Source organism: Rhinolophus ferrumequinum (genome assembly GCF_004115265.2).
Source record: "Rhinolophus ferrumequinum isolate MPI-CBG mRhiFer1 chromosome 5 unlocalized genomic scaffold, mRhiFer1_v1.p scaffold_110_arrow_ctg1, whole genome shotgun sequence".
In the NCBI taxonomy this organism is placed as follows: domain Eukaryota; kingdom Metazoa; phylum Chordata; class Mammalia; order Chiroptera; family Rhinolophidae; genus Rhinolophus; species Rhinolophus ferrumequinum.
The window spans coordinates 17,518,423-17,532,127 of record NW_022680355.1 but is presented as its reverse complement, the minus strand read 5'-3'; positions in this window follow the sequence as shown (position 1 = coordinate 17,532,127).

The window sequence follows — 13,705 nt, the reverse complement described above, 5'->3', positions numbered from 1 at the left end:
AGATACAATCTACACTTTCAGTACAGTCCCCAGGAGTCACAGGCTGCTAGCAGGAGGGCCGCACCCTGGGGGGGAGAGGTTTCTCGGGTTGCCACATTGTGTTTGCGAACAGCTTTGCTGACTTCAGTTTGGGCCACCGTCTCTATTGCTATAGCTCCCTGTGTTTTATGTTTTAACACCAGGATGTGTCACGTGTGTATGGCAGCAGAAGATAACAGGGATTCTCTCTGCTGTGGTACAAAAGCCCGTCTTCCTTTGGGGAGAGAGAACACGAACTCAGACCACAATATCTGCTCAGCTGTCGGCTCAGCAACAGTCCACATTCTGTGATGGTTTAAAAACAATCAAGCACCCAACATGTATTAGGTTCTTTCACACGTATTCTCTCATTTAATATTCCTAATAACGTTATAAAATAGTTCTCTTGATCCCCATTCTCCAAGAGGAATCCGGGGCTTCAAGAAATTAAGTAAATTGTCCAACGTCATAACTAGGCCAATCATCAAGGATTCAACTCCAACTTTGCTTCCGTTCAAACTTGCTCATCTGTAAAAGGAAGCAAATTATCACTCCTACCTCAAAAACTATTAAGAGGATCGAACAAACTTATTCATGTAAATGCTTAGCACGGTGCCTGACACTGCACAAGCACTCAACAGATATTGCTTACAGTAATAATTTTTATTATAAATGCTCACCAGAAAGGCCCAACACCTGTCAGAAATAAGAGAATATCTGGTGAGATTTTGTATAATTTTCTTGTTAATCTTTACCTTAAACTTTTGCCTCTTCCAGTCACCAGACAGCATTCCCATCCCAGCTCTTTCTCTTACTTTCTCTTTCCCTTATTTCTGAGCCACCTGCTTTTCTTTCACAATCAGTAATTTATTCCTCCCGAGTTACGGAAAATATATAGTCCATCAGAAATGTGCTTGCTCAGCTTCCCAGCGTGTCTGTCATTGCGCTGTCCTCCTCTCCGTCCTCCCCACTCAGAGGAAGGGACATCCCTGCCGCCCAGGGTCAAACCCTTTCCCTGTTATCTTGAGTTCATATCACTCCTCTCGAAACCTGCCTCCCCCAAGGTTCCCCTCTTTTATCATAAACCTTTTCTTTGTTGGGCACTCCTGCCCTTATTCCCCAGCCATGCTCATATTGACCCATCGCAGGAAAAAAAGAACAAACATAGCTTATAGGAAGTATTTTGAGGTGGTCTTTACAGATGGTGACATAGAAGGCTCCTGAACTCCCCTCCGCCCACAGACACACCAACTGAACAGCTACACGGGGCAATTTTTCTCTGAAAGAAATCCAGAAACGAGCTGAGTGACTGTCATACATCAGCGAACAAGAATATACCCACACCAAAACGAGTAGGAAAGAATGAGACACACACTTGCCATCAACCGCATCCATGGAGTGAAGGGTTTGGATCCCATACCTAGACCACAGGACTATACAGCAAACCATGAAGCAGTTACGAAGGGGCACAGCATTCACTTCAGCTGTCACCCCAGGACCAGTGCCCAGGGAGCAGGCTGAACACAACCATCTCTGTCGTTCCCCGAATGGGGTCTGTGTGCATACTTTAAACAGCCCAAGGGCCAGGCTTCTAATTTTGCACACATCTGGGAGCCAGTGGGCATCTGCCCTACCCTCTCCCTCTAGACAGCTCCAAGTTACCAGTATCTCCCGGGAGGGAACTTGTACAAACATCTGAGACTCAGATGGGTCCCCAGATCACCTGACTCTGATAGCCAATGGGGCTCCCACTCAGGAGTCCCACAGGACTGTAGCAAAGACGCTCTTAGCAGGCTCTCCCCCTCCCAGGGCCCAGCGCAGAGGGAGCCGACAGAAATGCCCATCTCCCAGTCTCCCTGATTCGCATTGCTCACAAGCTGCTGCCTTCTAATTTAGCATGCATCTGGACTGCATTCCTCCCCGAAGACAGGGAAGCCGTCATACACCTCCCCTGCCATCTCCCACTAGTCTGCTCCAAGTCACCAGTTTCTCCCTGAAAGGAGCTTGTACACATCTGGTGCCCCGGCTTTCATGGCTGCCGCCTGAGGGACAAGCCCCCAAACTGCCTGGCTGTGACACTTAATGGGGCTTGCATTCATGAGTCCCTCAGGATGTAGCAAACAAAGAAAATGTTCTTAGCAGGCACAGGAGCACCATTTGCAACTGCATACTGGGGCCCAGGACAGAGAGAGCAGGCAAAAATGCCCACTGCCCAGTTTCTCCCTGGATGACACCTAACTACATACTTTCTCAGCTGGTGTCTGAAGGTGCAGTTTCCAACCAGCCTGCATATAGCTAATGATTGTGATCTTTGCTTTACGGACAATGGCAAGTCTTGGTACACCTGCTACTACTGGGAGCCACTAGGAAGAATGTAGGTGGCTTGGACAGTCACAAAAGTTAGAGAGACAACCAGGAGCATGAGCCAGGCTGATCTGGTGGATGAGGTTTATCTCCTACACAACAGCACAGTCCAGACTGGGAGAGGTGGCTGCTTAATGCATGAAAAGCAGCACAGAGACTCAAGGAAAAATGAAGAAACACGTTCTAAACAAAGAACAAGACGAAACTCCAGAAGCAGATCTTCATGAGACAGATATGAGTTATCTGATAGAGAGTTCAAAAGGATGGACATAAAGATGCTTGCTGAGGTCAGGAGAGCAATGCACAAACAAAGTGAGAATTTCAACACAGAGACAGAAAATATAAAAAAGAACCAAACAGATAACAGGGCTAAAGAATATAGTAACTGGACTGAAAACATTAATACAGAGGTTCAGCATCAGACTAGATCAGTCATAAGGACCAGTGACCTCGACAGGGCAGTAAAATTTACCCAACCATAGGAACAAATGACTGCAGACAGCTTGAGGGACTTATGGGACACCACCAAACAGGGCTATATACACATTTACAGGGGCCGAGAAAGACAAGGGAGAGAGGGAGAGAGAGAGAGAGAAAGAAAGGGGCAGAAAGCTAATTCAAAGAAATAATGGCTGAAATGTTCCCTAACTTGGGGAAAGAAACAGACATCCACATCCAGGAAGCTCAGATTCCCAAAAAAGATGAATGTAAAGAGACCCATGCTGAGACACATTATAATTAAATTGTCAAAATTAGACAAGAAGAGAATCTTAAAGCAGCAAGAGAAAAACAACTTATAAGATTATGAGCAGATTTTTAAACAGAAAAATCTTTTGCAGGCTGGAGGTACTGGGGTAATGTACTCAAAGTGCTGAAAGAACAAAACTGCCAATCAAGAACACTACTCGGCGAAATTGTTATATCAGAATTGAAGGAGAATATGGTATTATACATACAAAAACAAAAAGACTCCACAAAAACAAAACTAATAAATAAACTCAGTAAAATTGCAGGATATAAAATAAATATACAAAAATTGGTTTCATTTAAGTTGTCCTTCAGAATGAAAGGAGAGATAAGGAGTTTTACAGACAAGCAAAAGCAGAGTTCAGCACATTACACTGGCATTTCAAGAAATTTTAAAACGACTACCTTAAGATGTTAAAAAAAAAAAAAGTTGCTAATAAATATGAGGAAAACATATCAAAATATAAATCTCATGGATAAAGGTAAATATATAGTTAAAATCAGAATAATGTAACTGTGGTAGGTTAATCACTTATAAAGCTAGTATGAAGGTTAAAAGACAAAAGTAGTAAAAATAACTATAATAATTTGTTAGTGGATACACAAGATAAAAAGATGTAAATTTTGACATTGAAAACAAAATATAGGGGGAGAGTGTAGAAATGTGAGAGCTTTAGAATGTGTTTAGACTTAATTTGTTATCAGCATAAAACAGACTATTATAACTCTAAGATGTTTTATGTAAACTTCATGGTAATCACAAAGTAAAACCATATAGTAGATCCACAAAAGATAAAGAGAAAGGAATCCAAGCCCACCACTGCAGACAAATTTTTAAGTCAAAAAAAGAGAGAGCAAAATGAGAAGGAACAGAGGAATTACAAAACATCCAGAAATCAATTAACAAAATGGCGGTAAGTCCATATTAATTTAATTATTAATGGATAAATTCTCCATTCAAGACACAGAGTGGGTGAATGGATTACAAAACAAGATTCATCTATATGCTGCCTATAGGAAACTTACTTCAGCTTTAAGGACACACACAGACTGAAAGTGAAGGGATGAAAAAAGATGTTCCGTTAAATGGAAACCAAAAGAGAGGAGTAGCTATACTTATCTCAGACAAAATAGACTGTAAGACAAAGACTGAAATAAGAGTCAAAGAATATCATTATATAATAATAAATGGGTCAATACAAGAGGATATAATATCTGTAATTACTTATGTACCCTACATAGCAACACCTAATTCTACAAAACAAGTATTAATAGACTAGAGAGAAATAGCAATATAATAATAGTAGGGAACTTCAATACCCCACTTTCATCAATGGATAGATCTTCCAGACTCAAAATCAATAAGGAAACATTGGACTTAAACAACACATTAGGCCAGATGGACTTAACACACTGACAAAACATTCCATCAACAGCAGAATTTTCTCAAGTGCACATAAAACATTTTCCAGCATAGACCATATTCTAGGCCACAAAACAAGTCTTAATAAATTTAAGAAGACTGAAATTATATCAAGCATGTTTCTGACCACAATGTTATGAAACTAGAAATCAATTATAAGAAGAAAACCGGAAGATTCACAGCTATGTAGAGATTAGACAACATGTTACTGAACAACCAGTGGGTCAAATAAGAGAAATGAAGAAAATACCTTGAGACAAATGAAAATGGAAGCGCAACATACCAAAACTAAGGGGGTGCAGCAAAAGCAGTTCTAAAAGGGAAGTTCATAATGATAAACACCTACATCAAGAAACAAGAAAAATTTCAAACAACCTAACTTCACATTTTAAGGAACAAGAAAAAGAACAAACAAAGCCAAAAGTTAGCAGAAAGCAGGAAATAAAGATCAAAGCAGAAATAAGTAAAATAGACACCAGGAATGCAACAGAAAACATCAATGAAACTAAGAACTATTTTTTTTTGAAAAGATAAACAAAACAGACAAACATTTAGCTAAACTCATGAGAGATATAGACAGATGATAGATAGATAGATAGACAGATAGATATTAATAGATAGAAGATTCAAATAAATAAAATCAGAAATGAAAGACGAGGCATTATAACTGATACCAGAGAAATACAAAGGATCATAAGGGACTACTATGAACACTTACATGCCAACAAGTTGGACAACCTAGAAGAAATGGATAAATTTCTAGACATGCAAACTATAAAGATTGAATCATGAAGAAAGAGAGAATCAGAAGACACCAATTCAGGAGACCTAATCAGTAATAAAAAACCTCCAAGGAGACGTCATCAAAATGGCGGTGTGAAGTGAGCCTCTGTAAAGCTCCCCTGGAATTTACAACAAATGGAAAAACTATCACTCCACAAAGGACTCCCTGCACAGCAGACAGGCAAGACGAGGAGGCCCACTACTGAATTCACCTAAAGGTGGGCGAATCGCGCCAGCGGGGGAGGGGGGAAGGGAGAAGTGCAGAGACAGAGCCACACGGGTGCAGGACGCAGACCTGGCTCAGTGCTCCGAGCTCGCTACATCCCGGAACTACCGCAGCTGCAGGAGAGGGAAGAACTCAGACTGTTAGGGCTCCGCTTATGGCCCACAGGGCTGAGGGGACAGCCTGTAACACGGCTGAACCCAACGCTCACGGCAGAGACCTCGGAGAAAAGACTGAGGGAAGAAGGCTGAAAACGGTGGTTTAAGCCCTCACTGCCACAGAGAACAGAAGCCTTAGGCATTGAGACTAGCCACCCCCTCCCTACCCTCCCAGAGCTCGCCCCGCCCCATCTGCCCGGTGCTAGAAGCGGAACAGTAGCAGTGTCAAATCAAAAGAACAGAATATTTGCTGTTCTGAGAACTGTGGACTGCAGACACAGATTCGAAGCCCAACTAGTACCGTCTGTGGTGGTGCTCACCGTCATTGCTCTGGGCCACCTCTCACAACTCACCCTGCCCCTGGCCCCACCTATCTGGGTGGATCTCTGCAGGAGTAAACAGAACTGCTGAAACATATGGGCTCTGAATCCGGAGCAGGAAGAGCTTTGGAACTTCAAAAGCTCTCCACATACCTACACGGACACTGCGCCCTGTGACCCAGATGAACTATTAACAGAGGAGAAGCCCGTTTCCTAGGGAATCCCCCCCATTGTGTGAGAAGCTGGAATAGTGCAGAGAAAACATAGTACTACTATGTGAGAGAGAAAAAAAGGCTGCGTCAGAGAGAAAATAAAACATTCTACCAACAAGTTTTGGAAAACAAAAGAAAGACCTCTTCTTATCAACCTGTTGCAGAAGCCATTCCAGTAGATGTCTAGGAAGAGAAATAATAAATCAGTAATAATTGCCATGAATAACCAAGACAACAAGACAGATCAGAAAGAAAGTGAAAAGTCTCCAGAAAAGGAACATAAAGATATGGAAATATGTGACTTAAACGACAGAGAATTCAAGATTGCAGTTCTGAAAAAACTCAACGAGATGCAAGAAAACACAGAAAGGCAGTTTAATGAACTCAGAAACACAATCAAAGAACAACATGAGCATTTTACAAAAGAGATTGAAATTTTTAAAAAGAGCCAAATAGAATTTCTGGAGATTAAGAACTCAATAGAAGAAATTAAGAATGAAATAGCCAGCTTAGGTAGTAGAGTTGACCAGATGGAGGAAAGAATCAGTGACATCGAAGATAGAAACCTGGAAATGACACGGATGGAAGAAGAAAGAGACTTGAGACTTAAAAGAAATGAAAGAACTCTACAAGAACTTTCTGACTCCATCAGAAAGAGCAATATAAGAATAATGGCCATACCAGAAGGAGAAGAAAGAGAAGGGAACAGAGAATATATTCAAACAAATTGTCGATGAGAACTTCCCAAATTTGTGGACAGAACTGGATCCTCGAATCCAAGAAGCAAATAGAACACCTAATTACCTCAATCCCAACAGGCCTTCTCCAAGGCACATTGTATTGAAGCCGTCTAAAATCAACGACAAAGAAAGAATCCTCAAGGCAGCCAGGGAAAAGAAGATGGTAACCTACAAAGGAAAGCCCATTAGATTATCATCAGATTTTTTAGCAGAAACTCTACAAGCCAGGAGGGAGTGGAACCAAATATTCAAACAATTGAAAGAGAGAAATTATGAGCCAAGAATAACATATCCAGCAAAGATATCCTTTAGATATGAAGGAGGAATAAAGACCTTTACAGACATAGAGAAGCTGAGGAAATTTTCTAATACACGACCTGTACTACAAGAAATACTAAAGGAGGCTATTCGACCACCATCAACAGGGACAATTTGTGGCAACCAAAACATAAAAAGGGGGAGAATAAGGCCTGAACCGGAATATGGGAATGGAGAAAGTAAGTGTGCTGAAGAAAATGGAATACTCTAAATATCAAACTTTCTTTTACATAAACTTAAGGGTAACCACTCAAAAAAAATCCAGAACTGAAATATATACTGTAATAAAAGAAGAAACAGAGGAAAACGTCATAGAATACCACCACATGGAAATAATAGACAACAACAAAAAGGCAAAGAAAACAATGGAGACACAGCCTTACCAGAAAACTGAAGATAGAATGACAGGAAATCCTCACATATCAATAATCACCCTAAATGTAAATGGACTGAACTCACCAATAAAAAGGCACAGAGTAGCAGATTGGATCAAAAAATTAAACCCAACCATATGCTGTCTCTAAGAGATGCATCTCAGCTACAAGGACAAGCATAGACTCAAAGTGAAAGGGTGGAAATTGACACTCCAAGCAAATGGTATCCAGAGAAAATCAGGTGTAGCCATAATGATATCAGATGAAACAGACTTCGGGGTGAAAAAGGTAACAAGAGACAAAGATGGACATTTCATAATGGTAAAGGGGACTATACAAGAAGAAGACATAACAGTCATCAATATTTATGCCCCCAATCAGGGAGCACCGAAATACAACAAGCAACTACTAACAGAACTAAAGGGAGAAATTGACCAAAACACAATTATACTCGGGGACTTAAATACATCATTGACAGCTATGGGTAGATCATCCAAACAGAAAATAAATAACGAAATAGCAACCCTAAATGACACATTAGATGAAATGGACACAGTTGACATATATAGAGCACTTCATCCTAAAACATCCGATGATACATTTTTTTCTAGTGTACATGGAACATTCTCAAGGATAGACCATATATTGGGACATAAAATCAGCCTCAGCAAATTTAAGAAGTCTGAAATCATACTGAGCATATTCTCTGATCACAAGGCTTGGAAATTGGATATCAACTGCAAAAAGAAAGCAGGAAAAAACACAAATACATGAAAATTAAACAACATACTTTTAAAGAATGACCGGGTCAAAGAAGAAATTAGAGGAGAGATCAAAAGATACATAGAAACAAATGACAATGAAAATACATCCTACCAAAATTTTTTGGATGTAGCGAAAGCTGTTTTAAGAGGGAGATTTATATCATTACAGGCCTATCTCAAGAAACAAGAAAAATCTCAAATAAATAATCTCACGTTACACCTTAAAGAACTAGAAAAAGAAGAACAAATGAAACCCAAGGTCAGCAGAAGAAAGGAAATAACAAAAATCAGAGCAGAACTAAATGAAGTAGAGAACAAAAAGACAATGGAAAAAATTATTGTGACAAAGAGCTGGTTCTTTGAAAAGATTAACAAAATTGACAAACCCGTGGCTAGACTCACTAAGATAAAAAGAGAGAAGACACTAATTAACAAAATCAGAAATGAAAAAGGGGAAGTTATCACGTACGCCACAGAAATACAAAGGATCATCTAAGAATACTATGAAGGACTATATGCCACCAAATTCAATAACCTGGAAGAAATGGACAAGTTCTTAGAAACATATAGCCTTCCAAGGCTGAACCATGAAGAACTGGAAAATCTAAACAGACCGATCACCAGTAATGAAATTGAATCAGTCATCCAAAACCTTCCCAAAAGCAAAAGTCCGGGACCAGATGGCTTCACTAGTGAATTCTACCAAACCTTCAAAGAGGATCTAATACTAATCCTGCTCAAACTCTTCCAAAAAATTGAAGAAGAGACAGTACTCCCCAACTCATTTTATGAGGCCAACATTACCCTGATACCAAAACCTGGTAAGGACAATACAAAAAAAGAAAACTCCAGACCAATATCTCTGATGAATACAGTTGCAAAAATCCTAAACAAAATTCTAGCAAATCGAATACAACAATTCATTAAAAAGATTATTCATCACGACCAAGTGGGGTTCATCCCCGGAGCACAAGGATGGTTCAACATCTGCAAATCCATCAATGTGATACATCACATAAACAAAATCAAGGACAAAAATCATTTGATTATATCCATTGATGCAGAAAAAGCATTTGACAAGATACAGCATCCATTTATGATTAAAACACTTAATAAAATAGGTATAGAAGGAAAATACCTTAACATAATAAAGGCCATATATGACAAACCCTTGGCTATTCTCATAATTAATGGTGAAAAACTGAAGCCCTTTACGTTCAGGAACACGACAGGGCTGTTCCCTATCACCTCTGCTTTTCAACATAGTGTTGGAAGTCCTTGCTAGAGCAATCAGGCAAGAGAAAAAAACAAAAGGCATCCAAACTGGGAAGGAAGAAGTTAAACTGTCACTCTTTGCAGATGACATGATGCTATATATAGAAAACCCTAAAGACTCCACCAAAAAGCTGTTAGAAACAATAAACGAATACAGTAAAGTTGCCGGCTACAAAATCAATATACAAAAGTCCATTGCATTCCTATATACTAACAATGAAATCTCACAAAAAGAAATACAAAAAACAATTCCTTTTGCAATTGCAGCAAAAAGAATAAAATACCTAGGAATAAACTTAACCAGGGATGTTAAAGACCTATATGCTGAAAACTAGAAGACATTTTTAAAAGAAATTGAAGAAGACACAAAGAAATGGAAAGACATTCCGTGCTCATGGATTGGAAGAATCAACATAGCTAAAATGGCCATATTATCCAAAGCAATATATAGATTTAATGCAATCCCCATCAAAATCCCAATGGCATTTTTTAAAGAAGTGAACAAAAAATCATCAGATTTGTTTAGAACCACAAAAGACCCTGAATGTCAAAGCAATCTTAAGAAAAAAAAACAATACCGGAGGTATCACACTCCCTGACTTTAGCTTGTACTACAGGGCTACAATAATCAAACAGCATGGTATTGGCAGAAAAACAGACACATGGACCAATGGAATAGAATTGAAAACCCAGAAATAAAACCACATAAATATGGACAGATAATTTTTGACAAAGAAGCAAAAAACGTACAATGGAGAAAAGACAGCCTCTTCAATAAATGGTGCTGGCAGAATTGGATAGCTGCGTGCAAAAGAATGAAACTGGACTGCTGTCTGTCACCATGTACCAAAATCAATTCAAAATGGATCAAAGACTTAAGCATAAGACCTGAAACAATAAACTGCATAGAAGAAAACATAGGTACTAAACTTAGGGACCTTGGGTTCAAAAAGCATTTTATGAATTTGACTCCAAAGGCAAGGGAAGTAAAAGCTAAAATAAATGAATGGGACTATATGAAACTTAAAAGCTTCTGCACAGCAAAAGAAACCATCGACAAAATAAAGAGGCAACCAACTGAATGGGAGAAGATTTTTGCAAACAGTGCCTCCGATAAAGGGCTAATATCCAAAGTATACAAGGAACTCACGCAACTCAACAACAAAAAAACAAACAACCAAATTGAAAAATGGGCAGAGGACCTGAAGAGACATTTCTCCAAAGAGGACATACAAATGGCAAATAGACATATGAAAAAATGCTCAACATCACTAATCATCAGAGAAATGCAAATAAAAACCACAATGAGATATCACCTCACCCCAGTCAGAATGGCTACCATCAACAAGACAAATAGTAACAAGTGTTGGAGAGGCTGTTGAGAAAAAGGAACCCTCATACACTGTTGGTGGGAATGCAGACTGGTGCAGCCGTTATGGAAGGCAGTGTGGAGGTTCCTCAAAAAATTACGAATAGAATTACCATATGACCCAGCAATCCCTCTCCTGGGTATCTACCCAAAACATCTGAAAACATTTATCCATAAAGACACATGTGCTCCAATGTTCATTGCAGCTTTATTTACGGTGGCCAAGACATGGAAACAATCAAAATGTCCTTCGATAGATGATTGGATAAAGAAGTTGTGGTACATATATACAATGGAATACTATTCGGCGGTAAGAAAAGATGAAATAGGAACATTTGTGACAACATGGATGGATCTTGAGATTATAATGCTAAGTGAAATAAGTCTGACTGAAAAAGCAGAGAACCATATGATTTCACTGATATGTGGTATATGAACCAAAAACAACAAAAGAACAAGACAAACAAATGAGAAACAAAAACTCATAGACACAGACAATAGTTTAGTGGTTACCAGAGGGTAAGGGGGCTGGGGGGTGGGAGATGAGGGTAAGGGGGATCAAATATATGGTGATGGAAGGAGAACTGACTCTGGGTGGTGAACACACAATGTAATTTATAGATGATGTGATACAGAATTGTACACCTGAAATCTATGTAATTTTACTAACAACTGTCACCCCAATAAACTTAAAAAAAAATAAAATGAGGTTGGCCAAAGAACTAGAAAAAAAAAAAACAAGAAAAAAAAACCTCCCAACACATAAAAGTCTAGGACCAGATGATTTCACTGGTGAATTCTACCACACATTTAAAATAGAATTAATACCAATCATTCTCAAACTCTTCCAAAAAGTAAAAAATAAAAGAGGAGGGAGCACCTCATAAGTTCATTTTATGAGGCTAGCATTACTCTTATAACAAAACTAGGCAAGGACACTTATAAGAAAATTACAAGCCATATCCTTAATGAAAACATGCAAAAGTGCTAAAACAATATTATATTAAAATCAAGTATTACATTAAAAACAAACTGAATTCAACAATGCATTAAAAGATTATACACCCTGATCAAGTGGGATTTATTCTGGGAATGCAAAGATGTTTCAACATCCACAAATCAATCAGTATGATACATGACATCAACAAAGTGAAGGATAAAAATCATATAATCATTTCAACAGGTGCAGAAAAAGCGTTTGACAAAGGTCAACATCCATTCATGATAAAAACTCTCAACAAAATGGGTGTAGAGGGAAGATACCTCAACATAATGAAGGTCATATGTGTCAAACCTATAACTAATATCATACTTGATGAAAAACTGAAAGCTTTTTCTCTAATATCAGGAAAGGGACAAAGATGCCCACTATCGTGACACTTTTTTCAACACAGTACTGGAAGTCCTAGCCATGGCATGAAATTAAAGGCATCAAATCAGAAAGAGAGATATAAAATTGTCTCTATTTGCAGATGACATGATATTATACATAGAAAATGCTAAAGATCACATCAAAAAAGTGCTAGAACAAATTCAGTAAAGTTGCAGGATACAAAATCAATATGGCAAAATCAGTTGTGTTTGTGTTATTAAAAAGGAACTATCAATATAAATTAGGAAATTAATATGATTGCATTAAAAGCATAAAGTACCTAGGAATAAGTTCAACCATGGAAGTGAAAGATCTGTATGCTGAAAACTGTAAGACATTGATGACAACATTTGAATATACAAATGAATGGAAGGGTATTTTGCGTTCATGGATTGGAAGAATTAATATTGTTTAAATGTCCATACTACCCAAAGCAATCTACAGACTCAATGCAGTTCCCATCAAAATCCAATGGCATTTTTCACAGATAGAACTAACAATCCTAAAATGTGTATGAAACCACAAAAGACCCTAAATATCCAAAATAATCTTAAGTAAGAAAAACAAAGCTGGCAGCATCATGCTCCCTAATTTCAAACTACATTACAAAGCTATAGTATTCAAAACAGTATGTTATTGGCATAAAAGCAAAGACATAGATCAATGGAACAGAACAGAGAGCCCAGAAATAAATCTACACATTTAAGGTCAAATTATGACAAAAGAGCCAAGAATATATAATGGGGAAGGATAGTCTCTTCAATAAATGGTAGGAAAACTGGACAGCCACACACAAAAGAAAGAAACTTGACCACTGCCTTACACCATACACAAAATCAGCTCAAAAGGGATTCAAGATTTGAATAAAAGATCGGAAACCATGAAAGTACTAGGAAAAAACATAAGGGGAAGCTCCTTAACATCGGTCTTAGCAATGATTTCTTGAATTTGATACCAAAAGCAAAACTAAACAAGTGGGACTACATCAAATAAAAGCTTCTGTACAGCAAGGAAACCATCAAAATGAAAAAGGAATGGGAGAAAATATTTACAAATCATATATATGATTAGGGGTTAATATACAAAATATATAAATAACTCATACAACTCAATAACCAAAAAAAAAAGCAACAATTTGATTTTAAAAATGGGCAGAGTATCTGAATAGACATTCTCCAAAGAAGACATACAGATGGCCAACAGTTATATGAAAATGTGCTCAACATCACTAACATCAGGGAAATG